The sequence below is a fragment of the Labrus mixtus genome, chromosome 2, assembly GCF_963584025.1.
Source record: "Labrus mixtus chromosome 2, fLabMix1.1, whole genome shotgun sequence".
NCBI lineage: Eukaryota > Metazoa > Chordata > Actinopteri > Labriformes > Labridae > Labrus > Labrus mixtus.
Genome location: NC_083613.1, coordinates 21,246,533 through 21,261,830, shown reverse-complemented (window position 1 = coordinate 21,261,830; position 15,298 = coordinate 21,246,533). Strand labels below are relative to the sequence as shown.

Sequence of the window (15,298 nt, the reverse complement as noted above, 5' to 3'; positions counted from 1 at the left end):
TATTAGCCACCTTCAAATAACAGCTAATGTCAATCTTCAGCACCTGCCTAGCTAACATTGCAATTTTATTGTGTTTAACAGTTTGATAGTAAAGCTGGAAATTCATGGGATCGTAGATAATGTGTCATCAAATATATAGTTTTAACAGAATTCAGACTGTTAAAAGTCTTATTGCATTGTAAACACTTTCAAATGTAATGTTAGCATTTAGCATCTCCCTAGCTAACGTAGTACTGAATGCTATGATTAGCTGTTGTTCTTTTAACCCATTTCTCATATTGTACAATTTTTTCCTTGTCCAAAGAGAATAGATATGAAAAAAAATGTGAAAAATTTGTATTACACATAGTAGTTTATTTTTTTATTTCCAAGGGGTGTTGGCTAAAATATAAACCAAGCAGAGCAATGGTCATGTTTGATGTAGCAGTGAGCTGCTTTAAGCTAGGTAGTTAAATATGGCTTCTAGTTCCATGTAATACACTGAAGTCCTATATAGTTTAAAACAAGCTTAAGCTGTAAATTGCAGACCACCAGAGATATCCTTCAGACTTTAGCGACAGGTTAAAAAGCTCTTTAATCATGTAGCAGATCTAATCTTTTCATCTTAGTGAGAAGAGTCTTTCATTATTCTGTGGAGTGTTTTCAAACAACCGTCTTTGCTCTTCAGACATCATAGGTTATCTTTTCTTTTTAATCGGATGCTTAGCTTGAATGTAACTGAAATGTATGAAGAAACAAACTGGAGCTTCATTCTGCCCTGTCCACCATTTCACACCACTTGCCTTTTAAACTGCATTGTGCCATTGCCGTGATGGCAACAACACTCACACCTGCTCATTGCCTTAAAGCTTAATGCAGCCGTTCCACCACCAGTAGAAACTCATGAATTATAAAAAAATAAATAAAAGAAAGTAGACACTTGTCCTACATGTCATCACATTGAGCTGAAACAGTGAGACCACTGGTTAGTGATTCACTTCTACATAGTGTACAGACCTAGTATTTTTTAGACTATCAATATGTTTACATAGCATTAAAAGATGACATCGTATGTGATTATACAACACACATTTAACAATGTTCAAAGCATCCATATGTATAGTCAAATGTTGAGAGTCCCGCCCTACACTGTGTTGACAGGCAGTGTGTCTTCCTCTTCACTGTAATGCAAATGAAGGTGGTGACACAAAAGGGTGCGGTGTGACACGACGCTGTGTGTGTGGTCTGCAGGAGGCCTTAATTTAGACCTCTTTTCACACCTTTATCATGTAAACTAATGGAGGGGCTTCATCCAACATCAACTCCCATGATCATACAATCTGACTTGTATTTTCTTGGTTCATAATAAAAGTGATAAAAAGCCAGAGTAGAAGTATTTTCAAGACCTTTTGTTCCACAAACATTAAAGACCTAAAGATATCGATATTGACATCATAGAGGAAAGTGGTTTTCTTGTTGCTTTTTATTCTTCCCAATCACTGATAAATCCATCAACTTTTTAATTCTAAAGCTATGACTTCTGACAATCTGTGTGGGAATAATCAAGCTAAAAATGAGAAAATATGAGAATTCACATTTAACATGATCGCTCTGGTAAGATAGTCTTACTATTAGATGTTAACTAATTTCTGCTCTCTCACCCTTTAAGCAGTTTCGAATAAAGAAAAACAAGAAAATGTAAACTTTCAACTTTGAACAAAAGCCTTTAGCATAAATAAAAACTAGATTAAAAGAACAAAAGAAAACAATACAGCTATAAGGTTTACTTTTGGATTACTAATTTTGTTAATATTTGGATAATGGATCAAGTTAATTTAAAAATGGACTCACCAACTTAGTTCACACAGCTGTCCACCCACACAAAGTTTATACAATAAGGGATGATGCTGTGCACTGTCTGTTCTCATTGTGTGTCCCACAATGCCCCCTGCTGCCACCTCTTTAAAAGGCCCAGCAGTACAATGGATGCCCTTTACATTACATCTGACTGGCTTTTCTGCCGAGGAATTTGAATACTTTCTCTCCTTTTCACCACAGCTTCCTTGTTGCGGGGGTGGTTCCCATGGTAACAGTCCAAACATCAATAACCATTACTTACTTTATGTCCTGTAAACCCAAAGGTCAATGCCATCCACAAACCGTTCTGATTTTACAATCTCCAGAAAAACTTAATCTGGTATGGTTCCATGTTCCCCAGAGGATGTCTTCTGTGCACAGGAGAGAAATGACTCCAAGGTTTTTCTTTGACTTTGTGAAAACAATTTTGACTTGTCTACTGTTGCTTTTTCATCTGATGTCCACAGGTGCTCCATGTCTCCGCTCTGCTCGAACCTTTACAATCTGAAGACTCATGGTGAAAAGAAAAGACTGATCACTACAATGAGCAATGCATTGTCACTGAACACTCAACCACAGGGCAGCAACTTTGTTGTCAAATTACTGCTGTTCATATTTCTGATGATGACATCTGAGAAATAAATAAAACCACATGTTGCTGTGTAAACGGAAAACGTTTTGTTTCTTTGAATGGATCACACATTTTGTAATATGAGAATGAATCATGAATCTTGTTCTACTATCTTAAAGATCTGGTTTTCTTTACTTTTCTTCAGGTTGAATTGAAATGAAGAAAGTGGCCATTAATGCCAAATCTGCATTCAAACAAGCATGCAAAAAAAAAAAAGAAGTTCAAATAACATACAATCACTGAGACAACTAAATTATTTAGCAGCTAAAGGGTCAAAGATGTGGAGAAATTTGGTAATCTATTTAAAGCTTAGTAATCATAATAAAAAAACATGTACACTATTCCTTTGTTTTATTCATAGATATTGCCATTTTTTAATAATTGCATGCATGAAAAAACAATTAGTGCTTACTATTATTTTAAGATAAATAAATAAAATATTGCCCTGTAAGATAATTGCACAGTGTAAAAAAAAGAAGAAAAGTAGAACTATAACGTGATCAAAAAATAATAACTTATAATAATTAAATTGTGATCAAATGTAGCCTATAAATAGGATAACATATATATAGGGTATTTACATATAGGGTAAATGTCCAGATAGAACATCTATTTTAAACAGCTAGGTTTTTCTGTAGATCTTTTTCAAATATTACTCAAGGTTAACAAAATTATCAAAACCAATATGTATGAATATTGCTAGTGAAGCTCCTGGGATGAACAAAAACAGTACAAAAAGTCTTGAGCAGGTGATAATAGAGACTGGAGTGTTGCACCTCTGCCTTTAAACCACCAGAGGGCAGCAGAGGTTCTCGTGTGGGCGCACTCCTGGCATTAACTCCGTCCTCGGCTATTTCTATGGTTTGTTTCTTTTATATAGGTAAAACAACTGGATTTCCCCTCAAAATTATGATTATATTATGTTTCATTTTTTACTTTGTAGTATGTTTTGAAATATTTTCAAAAGCACTTTGGAACTTATTTAAAAATCGCCATTAGGCCTATTACTTTAAGAGCAGAGAGGATGAAGAATTTAAACGTATCACCATTATGGGGGTCCATGCCTTCAGTAAAAGAAAAAGGCCAAGTTTACCAGATTGAACGCAAAAAATGGCATGATCTGGAATATTACACTTTATTTTATCCTAAACATGGTAAAGGCATTATTCTATCATTTAGTTTAGTTTAGTTTATTTGCACAAAACATAAAAATAAAACAAATTAAAAATAAAACACATGTGCAGGTGAGGTAGACCCCATGAGGGCTTATCTCAAAACCTCACCTTAAGAGATTAAACAAAGTTAAAATAAAATACAGTAAAAATAACAAAGTAAGAATATTTACTATCACAAATAAAATCTACCCTTATTTACCTAATCATGTAAAAGTATAATAAAAAGCACTCAAGAGTTCTGTCATTATTGATTATTATTATTATAGTTTAATATGATTATATTTTATTGAATTTTGTTTTATTGATTTTTTACACATTCTTCCCCCTGTAGTAACTTTATAGTATTACAGGACAGAAGTTTCCCATCATATTTCTGCCTTTTTTCCAATGTCTTCTATTTTCTCCATTAAGAGCTGTGGCATCATTTGTATTTTGTATGTCCACAATCAGAGCTAAAGTTACCACAGAGGGCCAGACAATATGCTACGAGAAAAAATATTTCACGAGTTAGAAATAGTTTTTTTTTTCACGTGTATAACCGACCTGTGGTGTTTTGAGTCGACAACAATAAGTGTTTTAGAATATAATTGCTACTTTTTTTTGGGATCTTTTAGAAATAAAACATAATAGACAAACAGCCAGGTGTAATGGGACAAAGATATACAAATCAAAACACCAAACTGTAGTTTGATATACTGAAGAAAAAGTGTGGTTTAGTTAAGTAAATATACTATATTTAGTAAATATTTTTGTAGGCCTTCATGCGAGCAGCATTGTCCTGTATCCTGCTCACTGTTGTATAGCATGAGATGTGCTCGTGACTTGGCACGTTTATCTGTACATGAAAGGTGCTGTAGCCATGTGCGAGGGATTATGCTTCTCTCAATCCCTCCTTATCCTGCAGCTCACACTAACACCTGAAGAGCACGATACTTACTCTCTCTCTCTCTGGTTGTCACATCTTCACCCAGTGAGGGAGGACCTCATGTTTCCAGATTTGGGAATATTTTGACGGGGGTGGGGTTTATGGATTAAAGAGCAGCTCCAGGATGTTTTCCTGCCTGCTGTACGCGTCATGAAGTAGACAAGTGGGATCGAAACAACAACCTGGACAGGAAGGAAGTCTCAGCAGGATCGTCCCTAGAAGGAGTGAGTCACAACTTCCATGTGTGTTATGAGCATATTTAAGACCGCAATGGTTTCTGGGAGTTGGGCAAATCTTCTTCTGAGTATTTTTACAACCTTCAAAGTCTAAAGGTTTGCATGTTTGCCAGAAAAGTGATGCTGTGACCAATTAAATACATTTTTGTATTTGGGGTGGGACAAAATATCAATACGGCAATATTTATATTGTCGTCCTGAGATACAATTATCCAACTGCTGGTGTAAAATATCAACATTTTAGTGAAAACTCTAAACAGATATCCCTGGCAATTTGACTCACCCCATCACGTCATCACGTCATCACGTCATCACGTCATCACGTCATGACACCTCATGGTGGCTCTTATGACATGAATCAGAGAAACATTAAGAGAAGTTAATTGATCGACGTAGAAGTTTACAGTGGAATAAAAGAAGAAGAAATAGAAGAAGACAGTGGGATAACATCAGGCAGCAGTGAAAAGAACATCGAGGATGAAACGGGATAATAGGTGAAGCTGACACCAAACTGCAGTGATTATATGCATTAATCATCCACTTTACTTCTTCACAGGCATTTTATATATTTCAGTTAATCAGATATTGTGATATATGACTTTATAATCGTGCTGAAATATATCAATTATTGCTGAAACCCCTGTAACGTGATATTTGTTATCGTGGGCCACCGATTATATATATTGTATCGCTATGCATCATACAGTTACCCTGTGATTTCCGTTCCTATTTTCTTTTGGTGCAATCTTTACTTTATTTGTCAGGGACCATTTGGTTTCAGATGACGGTCTGTTCATGGTTTTAATCCAGGGTCCCTTACATGACCTTACTCCCACTGTCACTGCAAAGGACACATTGTCACTTCTGATTCTCGTCACTGATTCCCTCTGACCTTTAAGCAAAAAACGATACATCAACATACTAAATATTTGTGCTACAGCCTCTACAGCACTTCCTCAACATGCAGGGACTCATTCTACTACAGCTACTGGGGAAATCAATGAGACATCCATCGAGTGACACAGAGATACTGTCAACAGCCAATCTGATTAAGAGACTTCCTCTATGTATTTATTTAGATTTTTTATTTATTCATATATTTCTTTTCTTTCCCCTCTCCACTCGTGTCCTTGGGGGGCCACTTTTGTGGTTTCTGGAGGCCAAATTTTCTGTATATGAGTCCTACTTACATCACCCATCCTTACACCCTCCTAACACCACTACCAACTAAGCACTCCCCCCCCCCAACCACACTCACACATGCACATGCAGAACCTGAACATGGCCTGACACTAATTACAGACCTTCACTACCAGTATCACCGGTCTCTATTGTTAGATGTTTTGTATATGTTTGTTTAAGTCTTTGTTTCTTTCTCTGTTATCACTCTATTTCTCCTACGTGTCTGTTTCGTTAAATGTTTGTGAAATATAATGACACAAAATCCTCATTTGTCATTGTGAAGGAGAGATAAGAGTTTGTGATGAAGATGTTGTTTTTTCCTTCTTCCCTCAGATCTATAAATCTCAAACACGTGGTGAAATCAAGGTCCCACTGATCCTGAAGACGCACCAGTGAAAGAAACACAAAAACTCTAGGACATGAGGGCATCGGGTGAGCTGCAATGTTTTACAATCTGCACTGATGTGATGAACTACTTCCTTTTCCTGTAAGGCCAAGTTGTTTTTCACACACTCAGTGACAGGACAACACTGAAGTAGAGAGCCAGAGAACAGTCCCTGAAGAACTGAAAACTGAGCGGCAACTATTTCAATGATTGATTCACAGTTTGCAAAAAAAATCTCTCTGGTTGTTTCTTGACACATGTGACAGTTTGCTGCTCGTCTGTGATACATCATTTGTTGTTGTATTGGAGGTGGGGTATAACAAAGGATTTGAAGAAACATTGCATTCTGGGAAAATTTAACACAGATGTCTTACAGTAATAATTTATGACTGTGCATAGACTAAACTAACAATCAAAGGAATAATCTGTGGCTCAGTCTTTTGCCTTTATTATATAGGACAGCTGAAGAGAGACAGAAAATGTTGGGAAGAGAAAGTGGGGGATGACTTACAGCAAAGGGCTGGGGTCAGATTTGAACCGACAGTCAGGGGACAATAAACCTCTGTACATGGGGCATGCGACGTAACCACTAGGCTATCGGCGCTCCACTATATTCATATTTTCAATCAAAGGAGGCTGTCAGAGCTACATCCAAGCTCAACTCCAACTTACAGTTTGAAGATGCAATGCTTAATTTGTTTTGCTTATTTTAAACTGCTGAACTAAAAGATTGTTTACTCAACACCATAAAAAAAAGAAGATGCATAAAATTTCAAGAAGAGTCAAGATCAATTTCAGATACAAATCCCATGCTGTAGCTAGCGGTGTAACCAAACCACAGGTAACTGAACTCAAACGCACGACTCAAAACACAGTCTTTGGTTGGGGGGAAAAAAAACAGTCTTTACTTCTTACAAGCAGACAGAATCCGAAAAAGAAATCCAAGAGGAAACAAAAGGCTTGACCGCTTCACACAGGGTTCAAAGACGAACTGGCACAGAAGGAAGGGAAGCCACAGACTAAATACTAAGGTGAGGGGGAAGATGACAAGATGCAGCTGGGAACAATCAGGGCGGGGCAGACAATCACACAGGTGGGAAACACATGAGGGCAGGAAGTGAAGGATCTGAAATGAGAGGAGAGGTTAGTGACCCAGAACAGGAAATAATACAAGTAGAAATGAAAACATAACCTAAGACACAGAGCTGGACATGACAAGCGTTTAAAGAAGTCTAGTCAAATATTTAGCTTGTTCATAATTAACAGAGTAAAATCTGTTCCTAGTTTAAGCCCCACATTAAAAGAAAATGATTCTAAATAATGATAAGGTAAGAATACAAATGGAGCTATACTTGGAGGGTAATAAATAAAAACAGGGTCCTGCTGTTGCGTAATAAGCCATGACAATTACTTATGGAGCGCTGGGTTGTTTGTAGCCGGGGCTCAGAATTTCTGCCAAAACAGTAATACCACTACAGAAACGGAAACTTAGTAGCCTACATTGTGGAAATGCCCATTTCTGATTGTACGACACAAGCAAAATTAATTCTGTACATTATTGAAAAACAATCACTATCTTAATCAAACCAAAACAAAAAGCATCTGTGGATTTATAAAAGAATCAATCTGTGAACAAAAAAATGACTGCAATGCTTTAGTTAGGCCTTAATACTTTATACAAAGGGACATTCATCAAACGTTAGCATGAAAACAGCTAAATGCAAGTCATGCTGGCTAACAACTGTTTACAAGATGTATAGCCTACCTTAAATCATCCTGAGTGACACAGCACAGAGCAGACATAGCTTATTTTCAGCTCATGATGTTCGCTACAGTGATGAAGCTTGTTCAGGAAGTCCACCTCTTCATTGTCTTCATCACGCTTGTTTTCCTAAATTTTGGGTTAACAAGGTCTCACCACGTTAGCGATTAGCATGCTTCTTGTCGGAATTAGGAGTCCACACCAAGCTGCTAGCGTTTGAATATTTTTAAAGCCAATCTACAAATTAAATTGTAATTATGTGACTCAACCATTATCAGCAAACTATGGCACCAAGTTCAACCGTCATCATCCCAGCATCATTATGTAAAATAAAAATATGTCTAAATGAAGTCTCTAAATATATGTTCATGTCTTTATGTATGTAGTCTATAGTTTCTAGTCCATTCACTTGTCATTGTAAAATGACCTCAAGACAATGAGATCAATCGAGTTATAGCCTCATGGGAAAACTATTGTTGTTATCTCGAGTAAAATAGGTCAAGATCTCAATAGAACAACACAAAATTACTCGCCATCACAGGAAAATGGAGTAAATTAAGTATATGGATATATTTCTACTCAGGGCTTCCATGTCATAGTGGAGTAGAAGTAAACTCAGGTAAAGTACAAGTAGGCCTACCTAAAACTGTACAATGTTTAAAGTAATGTTTAAAATGACTCTAGACCACTATATTAAGTAAAGAGAACCCAGATCCTTTATTTCTGTACAGTAAGTAGGATTTATCTTCAGAAAAAAGCATCTGTTATTGTTCACTAATAACTCTACTCTGTCTTTCTAAATGTGATTGTTTACTGGGCCTTGCAGCCAGAACTGATTCACTTTACAAGAGGCCCCATAATAACCTCTTCCAAAGCAAACTTTCATTTCAAATGGCTCCTAAACATATGCTCAATCCAAACAGCGTGAGAGAGACAAAAGAAGTTGGTCAATTATTCAGCAGCCATTCAATAGCGTCTGTGCTAATCCCGCCATGCTCTGCTGGACTGATGACAGCAGGTGCAGGCACTGAGAGCAGAGCAGGAAGACATTATGATCAAACTATCTCTGGTTTGTCTTTAAAAGTGTGAAACATGCAGCTTTGTTTGATTAAATATTTACGAGACAGTGTGGTGCAGGTTATCAACTGGTTCTTCTTTGAAGCTCTGATTTGATTCTTTATTAAAATCACTCAAGGCAAAAACACCAGTATCGATTTTTCCCCTGACATCCAAAGTTTGATAATGAGTATTGAGTTTTAACAGCCTGCTTCATTATGTGTTTAATTATCAAAACCAAAGAACAAATATGCAGTGGATTTGTTTACCCTTTTTTTATTATGGAGATAAATTAAAGTTAAGTTTGTTCTGCTTTAACTATGATTTAAGTTGTTTTTATGAAGTTATCACAGCGGTGGAGTGCTGAAACGACCAGAAATATTTGCACTGAGCCTGTGATTGTGCACTGCATGTTAAGCAGGTGCCCTTTGACTGTGGCATGCACACACACACACACACACACACACACACACACACACACACACACACACACACACACACACACACACACACACACACACACACAAACACAGTGCACTAGTTTTCTTTGAGACCTTAAGATGCTTCAAGTTCAGCCTCCCCTCCTCTTCCTCTTCCTCTTCCTCCTCCTCCTCCTCTGATACAAACCAGACAATAAACCTCATCGCGCCGTTTTTCTATCACACAAAATCTTTAATGGAAAAGGAATGCAAATAACTTTTTTTCTACTTTCTTTCTTTTCTTTTCTTTTTTTTAATCTGAAAAGAGTCTTTCATTGGTGGCTGCATAATGCAGGGTTGTCACAGCAACAGCCTCCCTCATTAGAGGGGAGGGGCCTGACTGGAAAAACACAGTTAATGCTGGTGCTGGGATGTCCTGTTAGAATCAAAGAAGCTTAAAATCTTTAACTGTATTTGTTCATGTGTTTAATATATAGCCTATTTACTTAATATAGTGTAGTGCATTTATGTAATGCAAAAGTCTGACTTTTTTAATAAAAAAATATAAAATATATTTATTTTTTTGGGTTAGTTTGTTGAGGAAACAGGAAGACCTGTTCAGGGTATTTAAGAGATTAGATTTTCTTTCCCCTGAAAATGTCATGTAGGCTAGTAATCTAATCTATCTGTAATGTAATGTAAACATAGAGAGACAGAGGTCAAAGGTGCACATAAAGCCAAAATCTGTGGTGACTGATGTGTGGCATTTATTATTAAAAACAAATAGGATATTGATCCAACCATTGATTCAGTTACAAAATAGCACTCAAAAATCTAAATTCTGTGGGGGGGAATATTGTCACGATCGTTTGTTATTGGAAACCTCTGGTACATAATTACTTTTCAGTCTCTTTTGAATCTCTACAAGTGTATTGTCTCTTCATTTATTTTCCATGAATTTCATATAAAAAAAAAAAAATACCAGTCTGATTTGTTTTGTTGTGACTCAATCCGTGTAACTGTTTTTTTTTATAGGCTACTTCTCACATAAACAGTTTGCTAAAACTTTGTTGTATAAATGAATAACCGAAAGAAAAAAACAAAGCTTGTATAACCGTGGCAGAGAACAGCAGAAATAATGCATGGATAGATGCCGAGGCTATTTTTACACGTGAATGTAATATTGATGAAGTTTGTTTCCGGGCTGGATCAGCTCTGACTGCATCCGGCGGCGGCGGCGGCGGCGGTCTGTTTTATAGTCGGCGGAGACTTTGATAAATGAACCGGGAGTGAGTGCACGCAGAGCTGCAGACAGGACGGTGTTCTCAACGAGGAGAGAATCACACATAGCAGAGCTGCAGACGGGACGGTGTTCTCAAGGAGGAGAGAATCACACACCGCAGACAGACCGGAGAAAGTCCCAAAAGAGAGTCCGGTAAGGTTACATCCTCGCGCGTCGCACCGGCAGATAAGATAACATTTAGGTGAGTGATTTCTGAACTCAGTGTTTTTCTTTTTCTGACCCACAATGTAGCCTATCCATATTGGGTCAAACTTGTTTAAATGAAAGAGTTTGAGGTCATTACATTATTGAACAGAAGTGTTAAAATGCTTGATTGTATTTGTGGATGAACATTAAATATGCATGTGCATAGACTTGCCTGTGAATAGTGTCCCATGCAGAAACCACACTCATGAATGTGTGTTTGAGCATCTTCAATCTTTGAAAACTTGAATAAACCTCGCCGCCTATTGATGCACGTGCTGAGTTAAGGGCCTATGGAATACTTTATCTGTTGACTTGGGAAGTTTAGGCTACATTTGGTGACAACACACTCAACATTAATACACAATTAGGTGGTCAGAATACTTCATCTGGAGGTGTGTTTTGGTGCAATTAAAGATACACTATGTAGTTCTAGTTGACTAGTGTATCATTTGTAGGTGAACTTGGAAAGAAGTGTAGATTTGGTTGGATTCCTCAGATTTTAATACTTGCCTGGGCTGGACATGGCTTCACTCTATTGATTGGTTATCAATATTGTTGTCTGCTGATTAAGTTACTGTTGATCAGTTGTTGACAAGGAGCATTGCAGCTGCAAGAATTGTTGGAATGGAGTTATGTGTTGTTGTTTTCATATGTTCAGTTTTCCACTACGATATGACAAATATCTGTGATGAAAAAGTGTCATTAATCTATTTAAGAAAAGTAGAGAAACAAGAGTGCTCTGGTGTAGGCAAGGACGGCCAATTTCCATTTACGTGTACCATATATTGAGTAGTGGATGATTTCAAACGCAGCCTTTGTTTCTAGTTGTCCTCTATCAACATTACCTGTTGAAGGTGTTAAGCCTCTCAGCTTATGGACAGCAAATTATTCAAAGAAAACTGGGCATGGAAGACGACACACTACAGTATTGGCTACAGGTAGTGGGAAACATTATTTTTTTTTGTGGCTCTGGACTTTATGACACACTTTGGCTCAGATTGCACATGAAGTCGTGATACAACCAAACACCAACATGGCTTTAGGTTCAAACTAGCTCGCTTCAGTGTGTGTGTGTGTTGTGTGTGTGTTGTGTGTGTGTGTGTGTGTTGTGTGTGTGTTGTGTGTGTGTTGTGTGTGTGTTGTGTGTGTGTTGTGTGTGTGTGTGTGCGTGTGTGTGTGTGCGTGTGTGTGTGTGTGTGTGTGTCCTCCTCCCTGTCTCATCCTCTAATGTCTCATTTGGTAGTTTTTCTAAAGCAGCAGTTTCTTCAGTCACTGGGACATTCGAGATATTTGAATGTAGTAGTGAGTAATTATGGGAACAGAAAGTCTAGATCGATAAGTAAAAGCTGCATCACCTCTGCAGTACACGGTGCTGCAGCCGAGGTACACGGCGCTGCAGCTGCAGCACTGCAATGATCCTAATAATGAAAAACACTACAACCATAAAGATGGCTCATTGCACTGAAGTGATGCTGAATGTACACTTACCCTGCCCGTCATGGTTGGCTGACTTGTCATATTGCTTACATGTCAAACATAAAGGCTCAATAACTGCTTGTACTGTAAATCCACTCTTGTTGATTTCATCAGAATCAGATTTATTGGCCAGCTATGCTTACACACACACACACACACACAATGAATTTCATAGATACACTTGGTACATTGACAGGACTGTTTTTTAAACATAAACTAGTCGATAGGCTCTTTTTGTAACTCAAAGGACTGAAAAAACAAAATGCCTCCTGAAGCAATTAAATAGAAACCTATGACAAAGTAGCAATGACTTCTGACATTTATATCATACAGCCTCTCAAACTACACTTATGTTTGGTCTGACATACCGGTAATTAAGTATCAAGAGTTACATCCATCCATCCATTATTTATACCACTAATCATGAACTACTAAATTGGCTCTGAGGTGTGTCTAGTCATTGTATTTAAGTTTACTTAAGCCAGCCCATACTAGGTTAAGGGCTTCAACTAGTCTGTAGAAGACCAGATGAGCTGATTGGTCTGACCGAGGCCAGATGAGCTGAACATCGGTCAAAAGGAGGACCAGACTCTTGTATTGTACTGTGTTTTCTGAAATTCAGTATCTGTTTTTGATGATGGGCAGTCAGGTGACCATGAACATTTGTTCGTCCAGATAAAGCATCTCTTTCCATTGCAATGTTCCGCTGGTGTTTGTATTGACGTTTGTCTTCAGGGAGTACAGTGACTGAAGCCCTGCAGATCAGGCCGACCTGCTGCCCTGTGACTCTTTAACCACCAGGGATCAATGAGCTCTGTGCTGTGAGCTCGGCTGAGGCTCTACAGCTACGTCTGGCTGGTTAAAGCTGATTGATCATGATTGGACGTCAGCCAGCTTAGTGACTCTTGATGTGAGTAGTAGCTCTGTGTGTCTGAGTGAAAGGGGATTTGAAGAAGTCGCTGTGTGTTTGTGTGTTAACGGATTGAAAGTTTACTGGAACACAACAGCTACAAGCAGTGAGAAAGCTGTGTATTATTCAGTGATGCTGCCTAAACTGTAAGACATATCAGCTTGATTAATAGAATGACAAAATGCATGTAACATTGATCTACTGAACTGATGATTCATTCACATTTTAATTCAGTTCAAATAACTATATTTATCTGTTTGGAAATTCATTTCTGTAAAAGAATCAGTGCGTGATCTAAAGGTTTATTTTCCACTTCTTGTATATTTTCTCACTTTTGCTTAGTTAAACTTTGCTTATGTATAACTTGAAGTCTTATATAATATGGGGGATACGATACACATGAAATGTATAGTGAGTGAGCAGACTAAGTCAGTAAATATATGAACATTATGATGCGATTGCACAATCACACAGCCTTGTTTAAAAGTTTGTTCGCACTGGGCACAAATGAGTCTTTTAAAACCTTCAGTTTGCATTAGGGGACTCTGTCCATCTGCCAAACTTGAAGAGTTCATGGTCAGAGTGGAGAAAGTGAGATTAAGTTCATATGGGCTTCAGCCAGGCTAGCGCTAACCCACTGTTCATTACGCTAAGCTTTAGAATCTTTTGGCTCCACCTGTGTACATAACACACAGACTTTAGGGTTGTATCGACCCTCTCAAAAAAGTTGATGTATTCCTCTTTCTGTAGCTAGTAAAACAGCCCAGCACAAATTTGAAGTCTCCATAAAATATAGTATATAACATATTTAAACAGTAGGGTAAAAAAAAATTATATATATATATATATATATATATATATATATATATTCAATGTGCAACAATTATTAAAGGGAATTGAACAATCCTCACATTTGATAAGCTACTGTAGTGAATGTTGAATGTTTCCGCTTGATATCTTAAAGGTACTAAACACCTACACAGAGATGATTTCATTTATTTTCTCTGATGTCTGCTTTTGAGATGTGATGGGAATTACATGAGGTGAGAATAAAAACCCAGAGGAGCCAGGATGCTGTAAAGCACAGTCAGTACATGGAGTCGTGAGAGGGCTGATTAGCAGTAAGTGAAAACATGCTGTGGGTGGATATGACTCCATGGAGATCTTAAATGCTTTAGTGTCCATCAAGATTGTTGAAAATTAACTTTCTCTTGATCCACATACAGAACTGGTTTACTGACTTTATTATTTGTACCCTGATGAACACACTATAAAATCTAACTTTACAATTTCTGAAGCCTTTTACCGTTTTTGAAAATACACTATATGGAGATGGTTCCTTGAATACTTGAAGCCTCCTCCAGACATTTTTTATTTTTGTAGCCACAAATACCTTCTGTGCTCTGCATTCTCAGACAGCCTCTGTCATAACAAAATGTGCATGTCAAGTTCCAGCCAGGATCAGCATCTTTAATATACCTCCTCCTCACCATGTTGCTGTGAACATTAGTCAAAACATTCCAATGTCCTGTTTCAATTAAAAGAATTGCACTGAATTAAAGTTTGTTCAGTGGTCCAGTAAACATTCTCATTTCAGCATTTTGTTGTGATCTGAAAGCAATGGTGAGTTACTAAAAAAAAACTTGGTAGAAAGTGGAATATTAATGATAGCAAACAAAGCAGAGTTGAGTTGCTTTGTTTGTGCACTTTCTCTCCACCCTTTTCATGGATTCATTCTGTCTGACTTTTTGCATTTCAGATTGTACGGCTTTCTTTTGAAATCCTTTTTTGCATTTACGTAAAGCAACTTTGTTTG

The 15,298-nt window shown here is 37.4% G+C and overlaps 1 protein-coding gene across 1 annotated transcript in view; it reads left to right on the top strand.

Annotated features, from left to right (window-relative positions):
* The first annotated feature begins 10,836 nt into the window (after positions 1-10,836).
* trim2a (tripartite motif containing 2a) overlaps positions 10,837-15,298 on the top strand; it is a 28,967-nt gene continuing 24,505 nt past the window's right edge. Inside the window, exon 1 of the mRNA XM_061056042.1 lies at positions 10,837-11,091. The gene's annotated coding sequence lies outside the window, so the exon portion shown is untranslated. The remainder of the gene's footprint in view (positions 11,092-15,298) is intronic.